General features: G+C 44.2%; 1 non-coding gene across 1 annotated transcript; it reads right to left on the reverse strand.

Annotated features, from left to right (window-relative positions):
* Positions 1–5,963: 5,963 nt before the first annotated feature.
* Positions 5,964–6,039, reverse strand: trnap-ugg (transfer RNA proline (anticodon UGG)). The gene has a single exon. It is a non-coding gene; the product is annotated as a tRNA-Pro (tRNA).
* Between the last annotated feature and the right edge of the window lie 6,050 nt (positions 6,040–12,089).

The raw sequence follows: 12,089 nt of genomic DNA on the forward strand, positions 1-12,089 counted from the left end.
GACTTGGGTTACACTTTAATTACATGAAATACTGCACATGCACAGTCATAAGAACACTCTTGTAAAGTTACCGTAACTATGTCCCTGATTGAGAACCATACCCAGCCAAAACAAAGAAATACAAAACATAGAAAATGAACATAGAATGCCCACCCAAATCACACCCTGACCAAACCAAAATAGAGACATAAAAAGCTATCTAAGGTCAGGGCGTGACAACAGTGTTGTTATTGCTGTACTTATTACTGGGTACTGGGAGAAACAGGGCATCAGTGTAACCCCAGAGAGAAACAGGGCATCAGTGTAACCCCAGAGAGAAACGGGGCATCAGTGTAACCCCAGAGAGAAATAGGGCATCAGTGTAACCCCAGAGAGAAACAGGGCATCGGTGTAACCCCAGAGAGAAACAGGGCATCGGTGTAACCCCAGAGAGAAACAGGGCATCAGAGTAACCCCAGAGAGAAACGGGGCATCAGTGTAACCCCAGAGAGAAACAGGGCATCAGAGTAACCCCAGAGAGAAACGGGGCATCAGTGTAACCCCAGAGAGAAACAGGGCATCAGTGTAACCCCAGAGAGAAACGGGGCATCAGTGTAACCCCAGAGAGAAATGGGGCATCAGTGTAACCCCAGAGAGAAACAGGGCATCAGTGTAACCCCAGAGAGAAACGGGGTATCAGTGTACCCCAGAGAGAAACAGGGCATCAGTGTAACCCCAGAGAGAAACAGGGCATCGGTGTAACCCCAGAGAGAAACAGGGCATCAGAGTAACCCCAGAGAGAAACGGGGCATCAGTGTAACCCCAGAGAGAAACAGGGCATCAGTGTAACCCCAGAGAGAAACAGGGCATCAGTGTAACCCCAGAGAGAAACAGGGCATCAGTGTAACCCCAGAGAGAAACAGGGCATCGGTGTAACCCCAGAGAGAAACAGGGCATCAGTGTAACCCCAGAGAGAAACAGGGCATCAGTGTAACCCCAGAGAGAAACAGGGCATCGGTGTAACCCCAGAGAGAAACAGGGCATCAGTGTAACCCCAGAGAGAAACGGGGCATCAGTGTAACCCCAGAGAGAAACAGGGCATCAGTGTAACCCCAGAGAGAAACAGGGCATCGGTGTAACCCCAGAGAGAAACAGGGCATCAGTGTAACCCCAGAGAGAAACGGGGCATCAGTGTAACCCCAGAGAGAAACAGGGCATCAGTGTAACCCCAGAGAGAAACGGGGCATCTGCCTCCAGAGGAAGGATATGACTCATTCATGCCACCCTGCAGAAAGATATCTTGCTCTGTTCTCCTATGTCAGGTCGCATCCTCAGCCTCTGTCTCAGTCTTAGTGTAGGGTAGATATGGTGCCTGTTTGTCTCAGTCTGACTGTAGGGTAGATATGGTGCCTGTTTGTCTCAGTCTGACTGTAGGGTAGATATGGTGCCTGTTTGTCTCAGTCTGACTGTAGGGTAGATATGGTGCCTGTTTGTCTCAGTCTGACTCTAGGGTAGATATGGTGCCTGTTTGTCTCAGTCTGACTGTAGGGTAGATATGGTGCCTGTTTGTCTCAGTCTGACTGTAGGGTAGATATGGTGCCTGTTTGTCTCAGTCTGACTCTAGGGTAGATATGGTGCCTGTTTGTCTCAGTCTGACTCTAGGGTAGATATGGTGCCTGTTTGTCTCAGTCTGACTGTAGGGTAGATATGGTGCCTGTTTGTCTCAGTCTGACTCTAGGGTAGATATGGTGCCTGTTTGTCTCAGTCTGACTCTAGGGTAGATATGGTGCCTGTTTGTCTCAGTCTGACTGTAGGGTAGATATGGTGCCTGTTTGTCTCAGTCTGACTGTAGGGTAGATATGGTGCCTGTTTGTCTCAGTCTGACTCTAGGGTAGATATGGTGCCTGTTTGTCTCAGTCTGACTGTAGGGTAGATATGGTGCCTGTTTGTCTCAGTCTGACTCTAGGGTAGATATGGTGCCTGTTTGTCTCAGTCTGACTCTAGGGTAGATATGGTGCCTGTTTGTCTCAGTCTGACTGTAGGGTAGATATGGTGCCTGTTTGTCTCAGTCTGACTCTAGGGTAGATATGGTGCCTGTTTGTCTCAGTCTGACTGTAGGGTAGATATGGTGCCTGTTTGTCTCAGTCTGACTGTAGGGTAGATATGGTGCCTGTTTGTCTCAGTCTGACTGTAGGGTAGATATGGTGCCTGTTTGTCTCAGTCTGACTCTAGGGTAGATATGGTGCCTGTTTGTCTCAGTCTGACTGTAGGGTAGATATGGTGCCTGTTTGTCTCAGTCTGACTGTAGGGTAGATATGGTGCCTGTTTGTCTCAGTCTGACTCTAGGGTAGATATGGTGCCTGTTTGTCTCAGTCTGACTCTAGGGTAGATATGGTGCCTGTTTGTCTCAGTCTGACTGTAGGGTAGATATGGTGCCTGTTTGTCTCAGTCTGACTCTAGGGTAGATATGGTGCCTGTTTGTCTCAGTCTGACTCTAGGGTAGATATGGTGCCTGTTTGTCTCAGTCTGACTGTAGGGTAGATATGGTGCCTGTTTGTCTCAGTCTGACTGTAGGGTAGATATGGTGCCTGTTTGTCTCAGTCTGACTCTAGGGTAGATATGGTGCCTGTTTGTCTCAGTCTGACTGTAGGGTAGATATGGTGCCTGTTTGTCTCAGTCTGACTCTAGGGTAGATATGGTGCCTGTTTGTCTCAGTCTGACTCTAGGGTAGATATGGTGCCTGTTTGTCTCAGTCTGACTGTAGGGTAGATATGGTGCCTGTTTGTCTCAGTCTGACTCTAGGGTAGATATGGTGCCTGTTTGTCTCAGTCTGACTGTAGGGTAGATATGGTGCCTGTTTGTCTCAGTCTGACTGTAGGGTAGATATGGTGCCTGTTTGTCTCAGTCTGACTGTAGGGTAGATATGGTGCCTGTTTGTCTCAGTCTGACTCTAGGGTAGATATGGTGCCTGTTTGTCTCAGTCTGACTGTAGGGTAGATATGGTGCCTGTTTGTCTCAGTCTGACTGTAGGGTAGATATGGTGCCTGTTTGTCTCAGTCTGACTCTAGGGTAGATATGGTGCCTGTTTGTCTCAGTCTGACTCTAGGGTAGATATGGTGCCTGTTTGTCTCAGTCTGACTCTAGGGTAGATATGGTGCCTGTTTGTCTCAGTCTGACTGTAGGGTAGATATGGTGCCTGTTTGTCTCAGTCTGACTCTAGGGTAGATATGGTGCCTGTTTGTCTCAGTCTGACTGTAGGGTAGATATGGTGCCTGTTTGTCTCAGTCTGACTGTAGGGTAGATATGGTGCCTGTTTGTCTCAGTCTGACTGTAGGGTAGATATGGTGCCTGTTTGTCTCAGTCTGACTCTAGGGTAGATATGGTGCCTGTTTGTCTCAGTCTGACTGTAGGGTAGATATGGTGCCTGTTTGTCTCAGTCTGACTGTAGGGTAGATATGGTGCCTGTTTGTCTCAGTCTGACTCTAGGGTAGATATGGTGCCTGTTTGTCTCAGTCTGACTGTAGGGTAGATATGGTGCCTGTTTGTCTCAGTCTGACTCTAGGGTAGATATGGTGCCTGTTTGTCTCAGTCTGACTGTAGGGTAGATATGGTGCCTGTTTGTCTCAGTCTGACTCTAGGGTAGATATGGTGCCTGTTTGTCTCAGTCTGACTCTAGGGTAGATATGGTGCCTGTTTGTCTCAGTCTTAGTGTAGGGTAGATATGGTGCCTGTTTGTCTCAGTCTGACTCTAGGGTAGATATGGTGCCTGTTTGTCTCAGTCTGACTCTAGGGTAGATATGGTGCCTGTTTGTCTCAGTCTTAGTGTAGGGTAGATATGGTGCCTGTTTGTCTCAGTCTGACTCTAGGGTAGATATGGTGCCTGTTTGTCTCAGTCTGACTCTAGGGTAGATATGGTGCCTGTTTGTCTCAGTCTTAGTGTAGGGTAGATATGGTGCCTGTTTGTCTCAGTCTGACTCTAGGGTAGATATGGTGCCTGTTTGTCTCAGTCTGACTGTAGGGTAGATATGGTGCCTGTTTGTCTCAGTCTGACTCTAGGGTAGATATGGTGCCTGTTTGTCTCAGTCTGACTCTAGGGTAGATATGGTGCCTGTTTGTCTCAGTCTGACTCTAGGGTAGATATGGTGCCTGTTTGTCTCAGTCTGACTCTAGGGTAGATATGGTGCCTGTTTGTCTCAGTCTGACTGTAGGGTAGATATGGTGCCTGTTTGTCTCAGTCTGACTCTAGGGTAGATATGGTGCCTGTTTGTCTCAGTCTGACTGTAGGGTAGATATGGTGCCTGTTTGTCTCAGTCTGACTCTAGGGTAGATATGGTGCCTGTTTGTCTCAGTCTGACTCTAGGGTAGATATGGTGCCTGTTTGTCTCAGTCTTAGTGTAGGGTAGATATGGTGCCTGTTTGTCTCAGTCTGACTCTAGGGTAGATATGGTGCCTGTTTGTCTCAGTCTGACTCTAGGGTAGATATGGTGCCTGTTTGTCTCAGTCTTAGTGTAGGGTAGATATGGTGCCTGTTTGTCTCAGTCTGACTGTAGGGTAGATATGGTGCCTGTTTGTCTCAGTCTGACTGTAGGGTAGATATGGTGCCTGTTTGTCTCAGTCTGACTCTAGGGTAGATATGGTGCCTGTTTGTCTCAGTCTGACTCTAGGGTAGATATGGTGCCTGTTTGTCTCAGTCTGACTGTAGGGTAGATATGGTGTCTGTTTGTCTCAGTCTGACTGTAGGGTAGATATGGTGCCTGTTTGTCTCAGTCTGACTCTAGGGTAGATATGGTGCCTGTTTGTCTCAGTCTGACTCTAGGGTAGATATGGTGTCTGTTTGTCTCAGTCTGACTCTAGGGTAGATATGGTGCCTGTTTGTCTCAGTCTGACTGTAGGGTAGATATGGTGCCTGTTTGTCTCAGTCTGACTCTAGGGTAGATATGGTGCCTGTTTGTCTCAGTCTGACTGTAGGGTAGATATGGTGTCTGTTTGTCTCAGTCTGACTGTAGGGTAGATATGGTGCCTGTTTGTCTCAGTCTGACTGTAGGGTAGATATGGTGCCTGTTTGTCTCAGTCTGACTGTAGGGTAGATATGGTGCCTGTTTGTCTCAGTCTGACTGTAGGGTAGATATGGTGCCTGTTTGTCTCAGTCTGACTGTAGGGTAGACATGGTGCCTGTTTGTCTCAGTCTGACTCTAGGGTAGATATGGTGCCTGTTTGTCTCAGTCTTAGTGTAGGGTAGATATGGTGCCTGTTTGTCTCAGTCTGACTCTAGGGTAGATATGGTGCCTGTTTGTCTCAGTCTGACTGTAGGGTAGATATGGTGCCTGTTTGTCTCAGTCTGACTCTAGGGTAGATATGGTGCTTGTTTGTCTCAGTCTGACTCTAGGGTAGATATGGTGCCTGTTTGTCTCAGTCTGACTGTAGGGTAGATATGGTGCCTGTTTGTCTCAGTCTGACTGTAGGGTAGATATGGTGCTTGTTTGTCTCAGTCTGACTCTAGGGTAGATATGGTGCCTGTTTGTCTCAGTCTGACTCTAGGGTAGATATGGTGTCTGTTTGTCTCAGTCTGACTCTAGGGTAGATATGGTGCCTGTTTGTCTCAGTCTGACTGTAGGGTAGATATGGTGCCTGTTTGTCTCAGTCTGACTGTAGGGTAGATATGGTGCCTGTTTGTCTCAGTCTGACTGTAGGGTAGATATGGTAATAGATAATATCTGTCTGTCACTCTGTTCCTCTGTTCTGTCTTTATCTGTCTGCCACTCTATTCCTCTATTCTGTCTTTATCTGTCTGCCACTAATTTCCTCCGTTCTGTCTTTATCTGTCTGCCACTCTATTCCTCTGTTTTGTCTTTATCTGTCGGCCACTAATTTCCTCCGTTCTGTCTTTGTCTGTCTGCCACTCTATATATATATATCCCATTTAGCAGACGCTTTTGTCCAAAGCGACTTACAAGTCGGCTGGGGCCACTACTTTTACATATGGGTGGTCCCAGCGGGAATCGAACCCACGACGCTTGGCGTTCCAAGCGCCATGCTCTACCGACTGAGCCACACAGGACCCCTGTTCTGTCTTTATCTGTCTGCCACTCTATTCTTCTGTTCTGTCTTTATCTGTCTGCAACTCTATGCCTCTGTTCTGTCTTTTTCTGTCTGCCACTCTATTCCTCTGTTCTGTCTTTGTCTGTCTGCCACTCTATTCCTCTGTTCTGTCTTTATCTGTCTGCCACTCTATTCCCCTGTTCTGTCTTTATCTGTCTGCCACTCTATTCCTCTGTTCTGTCTTTATCTGTCTGCCACTCTATTCCTCTGTTCTGTCTTTGTCTGTCTGCCACTCTATGCCTCTGTTCTGTCTTTTTCTGTCTGCCACTCTATTCCTCTGTTCTGTCTTTGTCTGTCTGCCACTAATTTCCTCTTTTGTTGGTTTCCCCCTTTCACTCCCTCTCTCCTCCCTCTTTCTGCGGTTCTTTTTGTTTCTTAAAGGGGAAGAGGTAACTTAGAGAATCTTTTGAGCTGTAATACACATACAGAACTCAAACATGCAGTTTAATTTCCAGGTAATTTCGGGACTTTTTGGGGAGTAAAAATATTTGACAATTAAACATTTTCCCTTAGCCTTAACCTTAACCCAAAATCCCTAAACCGAACCCTTAACCTTAACCCCAAATCCCTAAACCTAACCCTTAACCTTAACCCCAAATCCCTAAACCTAACCCTTAACCTTAACCCCAAATCCCTAAACCTAACCCTTAACCTTAACCCCAAATCCCAAATCCCTAAACCTAACCCTTAACCTTAACCCCAAATCCCTAACCCTAACCCTTAACCTTAACCCCAAATCCCAAACCTAACCCTTAACCTTAACCCCAAATCCCTAAACCTAACCCTTAACCTTAACCCCAAATCCCTAAACCTAACCCTTAACCTTAACCCCAAATCCCTAAACCTAACCCTTAACCCCAAATCCCTAAACCTAACCCTTAACCTTAACCCCAAATCCCTAAACCTAACCCTTAACCCCAAATCCCTGAACCTAACCATTAAGCTGTAAATAGCATTAGAACGTATTCAGGACATGAAAATTGTCCTTTTACAATCAGTTTGTGTTTGACGACCTTGTCAGGATATTCAGGTCAAATCAAATCAAATTTTATGTGTCACATTCTCCGATTACAACAGGTGTAGAATTTACAGTGAAATGCTTCTATACAGGCTCTAACCAACAGTGCAAAAAAAGGTATTAGGTGAACAATAAGTAAAGAAATAAAACAACAGTAAAAAAAAAGCTATATACAGTGGAGAGGCTATATACAGTAGAGAGGCTATATACAGTAGAGCGGCTACATACAGTAGAGAGGCTACATACAGCAGAGAGGCTATAAAAGTAGAGAGGCTATATACAGTAGAGAGGCTATATACAGTAGAGAGGCTATAAAAGTAGAGAGGCTATATACAGTAGAGAGGCTGTAAAAGTAGAGAGGTTATAGACAGTAGAGAGGCTATATACAGTAGAGAGGCAATAAAAGTAGAGAGGCTATATACAGTAGAGAGGCTATAAAAGTAGAGAGGTTATATACAGTAAAGAGACAATATACAGTAGAGAGGCTATATACAGTAGAGAGGCTATATACAGTAGAGAGGCTATATACAGTAGAGAGGCTATATACAGTATTGAGGCTATATACAGTAGAGAGGCTATATACAGTAGAGAGGCTATATACAGTAAAGAGATTATATACAGTAGAGAGGTTATATACAGTAGAGAGGCTATATACAGTAGAGAGGCTATATACAGTAGAGAGGCTATATAAAGTAGAGAGGCTATATACAGTAGAGAGGCTATATACAGTAGAGAGGCTATATACAGTAGAGAGGCTATAAAAGTAGAGAGGCTATATACAGTAGAGAGGCTGTAAAAGTAGAGAGGTTATAGACAGTAGAGAGGCTATATACAGTAGAGAGGCAATAAAAGTAGAGAGGCTATATACAGTAGAGAGGCTATAAAAGTAGAGAGGTTATATACAGTAGAGAGGCTATATACAGTAGAGAGGCTATATACAGTAGAGAGGCTATATACAGTAGAGAGGCTATATACAGTAGAGAGGCTATATACAGTAGAGAGGCTATATAAAGTAGAGAGGCTATATACAGTAGAGAGGCTATAAAAGTAGAGAGGTTATATACAGTAGAGAGGCTATATACAGTAGAGAGGCTATATACAGTAGAGAGGCTATATACAGTAGAGAGGCTATATACAGTAGAGAGGCTATATAAAGTAGAGAGGCTATATACAGTAGAGAGGCTATATACAGTAGAGAGGCTATATACAGTAGAGAGGCTATATACAGTAGAGAGGCTATATACAGTAGAGAGGCTATATACAGTAGAGAGGTTATATACAGTAGAGAGGCTATATACAGTAGAGAGGCTATATACAGTAGAGAGGCTATATACAGTAGAGAGGGAATATACAGTAGAGAGGCTATATACAGTAGAGCGGCTATATAAAGTAGAGAGGCTATATAAAGTAGAGAGGCTATATACAGTAAAGAGGTTATATACAGTAGAGAGGCTATATACAGTAGAGAGGCTATATACAGTGGAGAGGCTATATACAGTAGAGAGGCTATATACAGTAGAGAGGTTATATACAGTAGAGAGGCTATATACAGTAGAGAGGCTATATAAAGTAGAGAGGCTATATACAGTAAAGAGGTTATATACAGTAGAGAGGTTATATACAGTAGAGAGGCTATATACAGTAGAGAGGCTATATACAGTAGAGAGGCTATATAAAGTAGAGAGGCTATATACAGTAAAGAGGTTATATACAGTAGATAGGCTATATACAGTAGAGAGGCTATATACAGTAGAGAGGCTATATACAGTAGAGAGGCTATAAAAGTAGAGAGGCTATATACAGTAGAGAGGCTATACAAGTAGAGAGGCTATATACAGTAGAGAGGCTATAAAAGTAGAGAGGCTATATACAGTAAAGAGGTTATATACAGTAGAGAGGCTATATACAGTAGAGAGGCTATATACAGTAGAGAGGCTATATACAATAGAGAGGCTATATACAGTAGAGAGGCTGTATACAATAAAGAGGTTATATACAGTAGAGAGGCTATATAGAGTAGAGAGGCTATAAAAGTAGCGAGGCTATATACAATAGACATTTAACATTTACATTTAAGTCATTTAGCAGACGCTCTTATCCAGAGAGGCTATATACATTAGAGAGGCTATATACAGTAGAGAGGCTATATACAGTAGAGAGGCTATATACTGTAGAGAGGCTATAAAAGTAGAGAGGCTATATACAGTAGAGAGGCTATAAAAGTAGGAAGGCTATATACAGTAGAGAGGATATAAAAGTAGAGAGGCTATATAACGTAGAGAGTCTATAAAAGTAGAGAGGCTATATACAGTAGAGAGGCTAAAAAAGTAGCGAGGCTACATACAGACACCGGTTATTCAGGATGATTGAGGTAGTATGTACATGTAGGTATCGTTAAAGTGACTATGCATATATGATGAACAGAGAGTAGCAGTAGCGTAAAAGAGGGGTTGGCGGGTGGTGGGTGGTGGGACACAATGCAGATAGCCCGGTTAACCAATGTGCGGGAGCACTGTTTGGTCAGGCCAATTGAGGTAGAATGTACATGAATGTATAGTTAAAGTTAGGAGTCTAGAGGCCCTGATAATGTAGAAAAACAAGTACACACACACACACACACACACACACACACACACACACACACACACACACACACACACACACACACACACACACACACACACACACACACACACACACACACACACACACACACACACACACACACACACACACACACACACACACACACACACACACACACACCAACTGGTTTTGTGTATATTCTTGGTTCTGGGTGTTTGTTCTATAGTTGGCTTTGATGGGGCTCCTGTTTTCCTGCTGCTCTGGTTGCTGTGGTTTTATCTCATTCATTGGGGTGCCTGGTGACTCCAGTGATTTGTTGGTGTGGTTACTGGGTGTCTTGTCGTGATTGATCTGTACCAGCTAAGTGTGGCGGGGGTTTGGTTGTTGTGGAGGTTTGGTTGTTGTGGAGGTTTGGTTGTGGTTCTGCCATACCCGTGCCAACCCACATTTAGAAAAGTATTCTAATTTATAACCTGTACCAGCCCCATTTCCCCCACCAGCAGGTACAGGCCCGAGACTTACCTCCTTCTTCTTCTTCTTCTTCTTCTTCTTCTTCTTCTTCTTCTTCTTCTTCTTCTTCTTCTTCTTCTTCTTCTTCTTCTTCTTCTTCTTCTTCTTCTTCTTCTTCTTCTTCTTCTTCTTCTTCTTCTTCTTCTTCTTCTTCTTCTTCTTCTTCTTCTTCTTCTTCTTCTTCTTCTTCTTCTTCTTCTTCTTCTCCTCACTGAGGTCAATGGTGCATAAAGATCTCCACAGTGTTGAATCCTCAGGGTAAATGTTACGGATCAAATCGTGTAGTTCAGGGTCATGTCGTAACTTCATCTGTAACTCATTAACAGCTCTCCACATGACGATGAGGTCATACTGGTCTATGGCAGGGTATGAAGGGTCTATGTATGAATTCTACGCAGTCAAAACAATTTTTCCATTCATAAAGCACTTCAAGGTCGTTAACTGTGCAGTGTGTCATCTGAGCTATAACACCAACATCAATGGTGTCTGCGTTGTGTGTATAGGTGGCAGGGAAGTCAGGCGCAGGAGAGTCAAAATGAAGAGTAAATGGAGTATTTTAATAAATGTCAACAGAACATGCTCCATAGCACTAAACAGTACAGACATGAAAAAAACATGGGTACGAGGACCCGACGTGCACCAACACAACAAAATAACAACACTGACAATAAAACAATCTCTGACAAAGACATAAAGGGAAACAGAGGGTTAAATACACAACAGGTAATGAATGGGATTGAAAACAGTTATGTTGGGAGACAAGACAAAACCAATGGAAAATGAAAAATGGATCGAAGACCGGTGACGTCGAACGCCGAGCACCGCCCGAACAAGGAGAGGCAACGACTTCTTCAGAAGTCGTGACAAAGGGAAAGAGGGGGATACCTCGTCCGTTGTACAACTGAATGCATTCAAATGAAATGTGTCTTCCCGAATTTAACACAACCCCTCTGAATCAGAGAGGTGCGGGGGCTGCTTTAATCTACGTCCACGTCTTCAGCGCAGTGGGTTAACTGCCTTGTTCAGGGGAAGAACGACATATCTTTACCTTGTCAGCTCGGGGGATTTGATTCAGCAACCTTTCGCTTACTGGTCCAACTTTCTAACCATTAGGCTAGCTGCCGTTAAAGGCCTATTTATGAATTCTATGTTAGTCAATGTGAAGTCATTTATATTACATATCTAAATATAGCAATATTTATCTATTATAAACAGTGAAATAACATTGTTAACTAAATGTTTCATGAGTTTTATGATGACTTTGTAATGTTTTTTAACCGTGTTTGAAAAGTGTTGACATTGTGCCAGGGGCTTAGCTAGCTACATTACTGAGTAAGGGGCTTAGCTAGCTAGCTACATTACTGAGTAAGGGGCTTAGCTAGCTAGCTACATTATTAAGTAAGGGGCTTAGTTAGCTAGCTACATCACTGAGCAAGGGGCAAATGCTAGCTAGCTACACTACTGAATAAGGGGGAAATGCTAGCTAGCTACATTACTGAATGAGGGGCAAATGCTAGCTGGTGTAACAGTATAACTTTAGGCCTATACCCGGGCGCGAACCAGGGACCCTCTGCACACATCAACAACAGTCACCCACGAAGCATTGTTACCCATCGCTCCACAAAAGCCACGGCCCTTGCAGAGCAAGGGGAACTACTACTTCAAGGTCTCAGAGCAAGTGACGTCACCGATTGAAACGCTATTTAGCGTGCACCGCTAACTAAGCTAGCCGTTTCACATCCGTTACACTAGCTACATTATTGAGTAAGGGGCAAATGCTAGCTAGCTACATAACTGAGTACGGGGCAAATGCTAGCTAGCATTTCCCCCTTATTCAGTAATGTAGCCAGCTAGCATTTGCCCCGTACTCAGTTAAATGCTGTAAAGTGAAATAAGG

This window comes from Oncorhynchus masou, chromosome 18 (assembly GCF_036934945.1).
Source record: "Oncorhynchus masou masou isolate Uvic2021 chromosome 18, UVic_Omas_1.1, whole genome shotgun sequence".
NCBI classification, from domain to species: domain Eukaryota; kingdom Metazoa; phylum Chordata; class Actinopteri; order Salmoniformes; family Salmonidae; genus Oncorhynchus; species Oncorhynchus masou.